Here is a 6,659-nt window from a genome sequence, read left to right as displayed (position 1 = left end):
GGACAGAAAAGATAATGGAGAAGGAAGAAAATTAAAAGTGGCCTATACTAACATTGACGGATTAATTTCAGGTCTGAACGAACTCAATGATTATCTGTTAGAAGAAAAACCAGACATAATGGGAATTGTAGAGACTAAACTAAGAGGAGAAATACCATCTTTTGATATTGGACAAGGGCTATACAATTACTGGATAAGAAACAGGGACAAAAAGCAGGGAGGGGGAATCATGTTCTTGGCCAAGAAAGACTTAAACGTGACAAAAATTGCAGAGGGCAAAGATAATGTTGAACTGATCATGATCAAAGTCGAAGGCAAGAATATGAAAAGTAGAAAGTTTGTGGTGACCTATGTGCCCCCAAGAACGAATGCTTGGAAAGAAAATGAACACACAAAAATGCTAGAAGATACAAGAAAATCACTAAATGAGATACTAATGGGTAAGGGTAATCTAGTAATTATGGGAGACTTCAATTGCAAAGAAATTTGTTGGGATAACATGACAGTATGAGGAGATGACGTGTGGGGCAATGTACTGCTAGACATGACCATGGAGTACACAATGACCCAGTGGGTCAATGAAAACACAAGATACAGAAACAATGAAGAGCCATCAAAACTAGATTTAATATTTACAACGGAACCTGAAATAGTGGACAAAGTCCACTACAAGACACCAATTGGAAAGAGTGACCATGTACTCATCGAAACTGTACTAAAGGAAGAAATAGAGATGAAGAGGAGCGAAAAGCATAGGAAAGGAAGATTGATGTACAACAAAACAGACTTTACAAAACTAAAGACGTTCTTCCAGAATGCAAACTGGGAAAAATTCTATATGGAAGAGACAACAGTGGAAGAGAAATGGAACATACTGCTGGATAATTACAATGAAGGGGTAAACAGGTATGTACCAAGACAAAAACGAGAGAGTACATTAAATGTTGGTTCAACAAAAGATGCAGTGAGGCAAAAGACAGAAGGGACAAAGCTTGGAAAAGGTGGAGAAAAGACAAAAAACAAAGCAAATGGCTAATTTATATAAACTATAGAAATGAGTATGTTAATGTGAGAAGAGAGGAGAAAAGGAACCATGAAAAGGATATTATAGATAAATGCAAAGATCAGCCCAAGCTATTCTACCGGTATGTAAATGGTAAACTTAAAACCAAACAGGAACTAGTGAAACTACGCCAAGGAAATATAGAATACACAGAAGAATTAGAGATGGCCGAAATCATGAACCACTTTAAATCTGTCTTCACCAGAGAAAATACAAAATTGGGACGTAGATGATAATAAACATTCTCCCCACATGAGTGAATTTACATCACAAAAAGAAATATCAGGACATCTATCAAAATCGACGTCAGAAAATCACATGGCTTATGAGTGTGTTTGCTTGTCTGTTTGACGGTAAGTTGACTGATGTTGTGGCTATTGTTTTGTGAGTGCACATTGTGTTACTGTTGAATAGTGTAATGCTGTTAAGTGTCTTGTACAGTTTTCTGGCATTTGTTTTGTGATTGTGTCGACAAATGTTTGCCAAATTTGAGTTTTTTATCCGTGTATTTGTTGTTAATCTTGTTTAGTGCTCATATTTAGTCTTATATTCTGAGGGATAGGTGTGGGGGTATTGTGTTAAAGTGTATCACATTGTCTGATAAGGCTTTGGATTTCTGGTGAGAAGTTGGGGTTGTGTGATTTTATGTTGCCTCTGGGGATGTATTTCTTGTCTGCATTTTGAATGACTGCATTGAAACTGGTGTATTGTTTTGGGTCTCAAATTGTTGTTGTATCTTCAGTGAAAGTTTCCCAGTTTCCTTTCTTGTAACTTGTGTGTGTCTGTGGCCGACTGAGGTGCATTTTGTTTTGGTGGTTATGATTGTAGTGGTTGCTCAATTGTCCTTGTTAGAAGCGGTCAGCCTGAAACGAGTTGCAGGGATAAGGTATGGGAAGTTTTTCATAGTGGGGAGTCAGAACACACCATTTAGTTTGCCGTGGTATGGTTTCCTTAGGCACATTTGGTATGAATGCTTGCGCACTCTGCGCCGACGGCAGGCAATGTTCTCATCGGAAGGCACCCGTAGGATCAAAAGATCACTGCGGTTTATTTACCCTTATGCACCCTTGGGATAAACACTGCCGTGTTCAGTGCAAACAGCTTGGTACTCTTCCTTAAAGAAGCTAGGATATTTAAAGTCAATCCCATGACTGATCTGTTTATTAAAAATGGCGATGATACTTTGTACAGAAATGTTGGCGAAATTCTAGATTCTTTGTCTTTAGTATACAATTATTCAAAATATATTTACAATACATAAATATCCTTTTTACAGGATGCAGAGGGATATGTTTTATTTTATTTATAAAATGAATTAAGTTATTATAATGAACATTGTTATTATATTAATTAAAATTAGTCGAACGCATGTTTAGTCGAACGCATGTTCTAAGGGGTGACTATTGTTTATCCCGTACTCGGCGATCACGAGTCCTGAAGGGGTAATTACACGTGTTGGCTACAGAACACTACAGAACTCTCCCCCTAGTGACGAGGCAGGAGGAACGATATATGTTTTTTCTTTGTAACGTGTTTGTGGTTTGTAGCCCGTGTGTCCGGAGGTGTCGGAAGACCAACGGGATCTTGTTCGTTGTCCGAGAAGAGGTATGCAGGTTTGGCGCGGTCTATGGAGATGACGTCATTGGTTCCACGGCGATCGATGGTCAAGTTCTTCCTTGTCCTCTTGACGACTCTATATGGTCCATCGTATGGTTGTTGAAGAGGCTTCTTTACTCCCTCCACGCGAACTAAAACATGTGAGCAGTCTTCAAGGTCCTGGCTCACAAACGTTCTTGTGGGTGAGGTACGCGGTGGTACTGGCTGGAGTTTGTGCATTGTATCTGTAAGATTAGTGGCATAATCTTGAACGCTGCAGGGCTGCGTTATAGGGGCAGATGCAAGAAACTCACCGGGCAGACGGAGTGGAGTGCCATAAAGAAGTTCTGCAGAGGAGTGGTCAAGGTCTTCCTTGAGGGACGTCCGTATACCGAGGAGGACCATTGGAAGCACCGTAGACCAGTTGGCGCGGTCGCGTGCTGTTGCTGCAAGTGAAGCCTTGAGTTGTCGGTGGAAGCGTTCGACGAGTCCGTTGGATTGAGGATGGTAGCTTGCTGTTCTGAAACGCCGGATACCTAGCAAAGACATAACCTTGTTCCATAGATTGGATTCAAATTGGCTACCACGGTCGGATGTGAAGCTGAGTGGTGTACCGAATCTTGAAATCCAGGTAGTTATAAAAGCTTTGGCTACTGTATCTGTGCTTATGTCAGTAAGCGGGATTGCTTCGGGCCAGCGTGTAAAACGGTCTACACAAGTAAGAATATACCTGAAGCTGTCGGAGAAGGGAAGCGGTCCGACGATGTCGATGTGGACGTGCTCGAGTCGAGTGGAGACTGGGCGAAAGGTAACTGGAGGGGAGATGGTGTGGCGTGTGACCTTGGAAGCTTGGCATTTGACGCAGGTGCGGGTCCAGTGACGAACGTCTTTGGCGATTCCACTCCAGATGAAGCGTGACATCATGTGCTGCGAAGCTCGAATACCTGGGTGGGAGAGGTCATGTAAATGGCGGAACAAGGGATACCTGTGGTTCTCGGGCAAGTAGGGACGGATGGTGTCCGTGGATACATCGGCGTAGAGCTGAGTGTTGGTTCCAGGGAGCTGTACCTTCTTCATCTGCAACGCGGGGTTTTCCATCAATCGCTGCAGCTCGGTATCACTAGCTTGGTCTGCAGCGATGGCGGCTTAGTCGATGAGAGAGGTAGAGACTGCAGATATGTTGCGCGAGAGTGTGTCGGCAGGACAGTTATCTTCACCTCGAACGTAACGAATATCTGTGGTGAATTGGGAGATGAAATCTGTGTCGTAGTTGTCTAGGGGAGTATGTTGTTTTGTTATGGATGAATGTTGTTGTGATTGGTTTGTGGTCGGTGTATATGTGGAATTGTCGCCCTTCAATGAAATACTTGAACCTGTTGACAGCCTTGTAGATGGCTAGGAGTTCCTTGTCGAAGGCGCTGTATTTCTTCTCGGCATTGTTGAGCTTCTTTGAGAAGAAGGCGATGGGTTTCCAGGCGTCGTTGATGTATTGTTGCAGAACTGCGCCGACACCTGTGTCTGAAGCATCTGTCGAGATGGAAGTGATGGCATCAGGAATAGGGAAACTAAGGGCGGTAGCATTCCCAAGTGCTTCTTTGGCTGCCATGAAAGCTGCATCAGTTTCGGCGTCCCAGTTGAATACGATGGAACGTCCCCTCTTGCATGGCTTGATCATGGAGTAGAGCGGTTGGAGCAGTTGAGCGCAGTCTGGAATGAAACGATTATAAAAGTTTAACATACCAAGGAATTGCTTGAGTTGGCGCTGTGTTGTAGGTTTTGGGAAACTCTGATTGGCGTCGCAGCGGGATGAGACAGGGGTGACGCCTGAAGGTGTGACGGTGTGTCCTAGAAAGTTGATGGATGAAACACCGAACTCAGATTTCTCGAGATTGATGTGGATGCCGTAGTCTTGTAGTCGGGTAAAGACTTGCTTCAGATGGTCTTGGTGTGTGGCTTCGTCAGGGCTGGCGATGAGCACATCGTCGATGTAGGTGAAGCAAAAAGGCAGGCCTCGTAGGACTTCGTCCATGAATCTCTGGAAAGTTTGGGCAGAGTTCTTGAGGCCGAAGGGCATTCGAACGTATTCGAACAAGCCAAAAGGTGTGGTGACAGCTGTTTGGGGGATGTCCGGCGGGTTGACTGGAATATGATGGAAGGCTTTGACAAGATCGATCCGGGAGTATACGCGAGTTCCTGCAAGGTTTGAGGAAAACTCCTGTATGTTGGGAACTGGGTACCTATCCATCACAGTTCGCGAGTTGAGGGCGCGGTAGTCACCGCATGGTCTGATGTCACCGTTGCTTTTGGGGACGATGTGGAGAGCTGACGACCAGTTGCTTGAACTTGGACGAATGATACCTTGACGCATGAGGGCTTCCAGTTCTGCCTTGGCTAGCTTGAGGCGTTCCGGAGCCAGACGACGGGCTTTGGCGTAGACTGGAGGTCCCGTAGTCTCTATGTGGTGCACTACGTGGTGTTTCACAGTCGTGGTCGTGGAGTAAGGTTGTGTCAAGGCAGGAAAGTTCCTGAGGAGAGAAGCAAACTTGTTATCGGCACTGATGGTTGAAAGTTGGCTACTTACTCCGGTTGTTGGCCTGGCGTTGGATGACATCGATGTAAGGGGGTCGTGGAGCTTGCGATTTTTAATATCGATCAGGAGATCGAAGTGGGTCAAAAAATCGGCGCCAAGGATTGGTTGGGAAACTGCTGCAATGTAGAAAGTCCACTCAAAGGATCGGCGAAGGTTGAGTTCTAGCTGAAGTGTCTTCCTCTTGAAAACGGGTATCTTGGTGCCGTTGGCTGCGTAGAGGTAAGACATCGGCGGCAGTGATTGCTGGGTTGCTGTGGCAGGCAGGACACTGACTTCAGCTCCGGTATCGATGAGGTATGTGGTGTTGGAGAGTGGATCAAATACGAAGAAGAGTTTCGATGTATGTTGGCGAACGCTGTGCGCCGTTAGCGTTCGCCCATCTTGTTTAACGGTGCCAGTGAGAAGGTGCACGGCTGTGTACATTTCCTCGCATCTTGTCCAAAGCGATGATGGTAGAAGCAGACGCCTGATGTTTGCTTGGGTCTTCCTCTGGATGTAGACCTGGAGCGGTTGCGGTAGTATCTTGGTGACGGGGGTCGTTGTTGAAGATTGGCAACCTGCTCTTGGAGGGCGCTAACCTGGAGGGTGAGTTTGGAGACTAGCTCGGTTAACGCCTGAGTTGCGGACTGGTCGGCGAGGTTAGCGATGGTAGGGCGCGCAACTGGTACCGAAGCCATGAACTCATCTGCGAGCGTGGCTAGCTCGTCGAGCGAGAGCTTGTTCTTGGCGCTGAAGAGGTTACCTTGGATGGTTGTTGGTAGGCGCTGGTAGAATAGGTGGCGCAAGATGGAGGTGTCAAATGTTGCGTATTTGTCTCCGAGCAATCGCTTCATGCGTCGCAGCAAGTCGGATGGTTTCTCATTTCCAAGTTCTTCTTTCGAGAGGAGCTCCTGCAGGCGTGTAGCTTCGGAAGACTCAAGGCGGTCCAGAACGGCTTTCTTCAAATCCTCGTATGGGGTACCGGATGTAGGTGCCTTGGAGATGGTGTCTGAAACTTGGAGGAGTACGTCAGGTGGTAAGAGGCCACAAGCATGTGAAAACTTCTTAAGGCTGGTGGTAATGCGGTTTGCCGTAAAGTTACACTCGAGGATTGTGAACCATATTATTGGGTCGCGGTTGGAAAAAGGGGGTGCGCGGAATGCACTTACTTCCTGTTGTTGATCGTCCGTCATGCTTATGTGATTAGTATGCAGCGATGTTCGTGGGCAGCTGGGTTGGTCAGAGCAGTCCGGGTTGGCGGGGTTGGGCAGGCTGGGTCAACGGGCAGGACAACCCGGGACGGCGGGCGGGGCTGGGCACGCTGGTGCGGCAGGCAGGCCGGGGCGGTGGTGCTGGGCTGGGCAGCCAAGCCGGGACGGCGGGGCGGGGCTGGGCACGCTGGTGCGGCGTGCAGGCCGGGCGGGTGGAGCC

This window comes from Oratosquilla oratoria, chromosome 14, assembly GCF_046742065.1.
Source record: "Oratosquilla oratoria isolate Oo_2021 chromosome 14, ASM4674206v1, whole genome shotgun sequence".
Classification (NCBI taxonomy): domain Eukaryota; kingdom Metazoa; phylum Arthropoda; class Malacostraca; order Stomatopoda; family Squillidae; genus Oratosquilla; species Oratosquilla oratoria.
The sequence above is the reverse complement of the archived record's forward strand: the minus strand, read 5'-3'. Positions refer to the sequence as shown.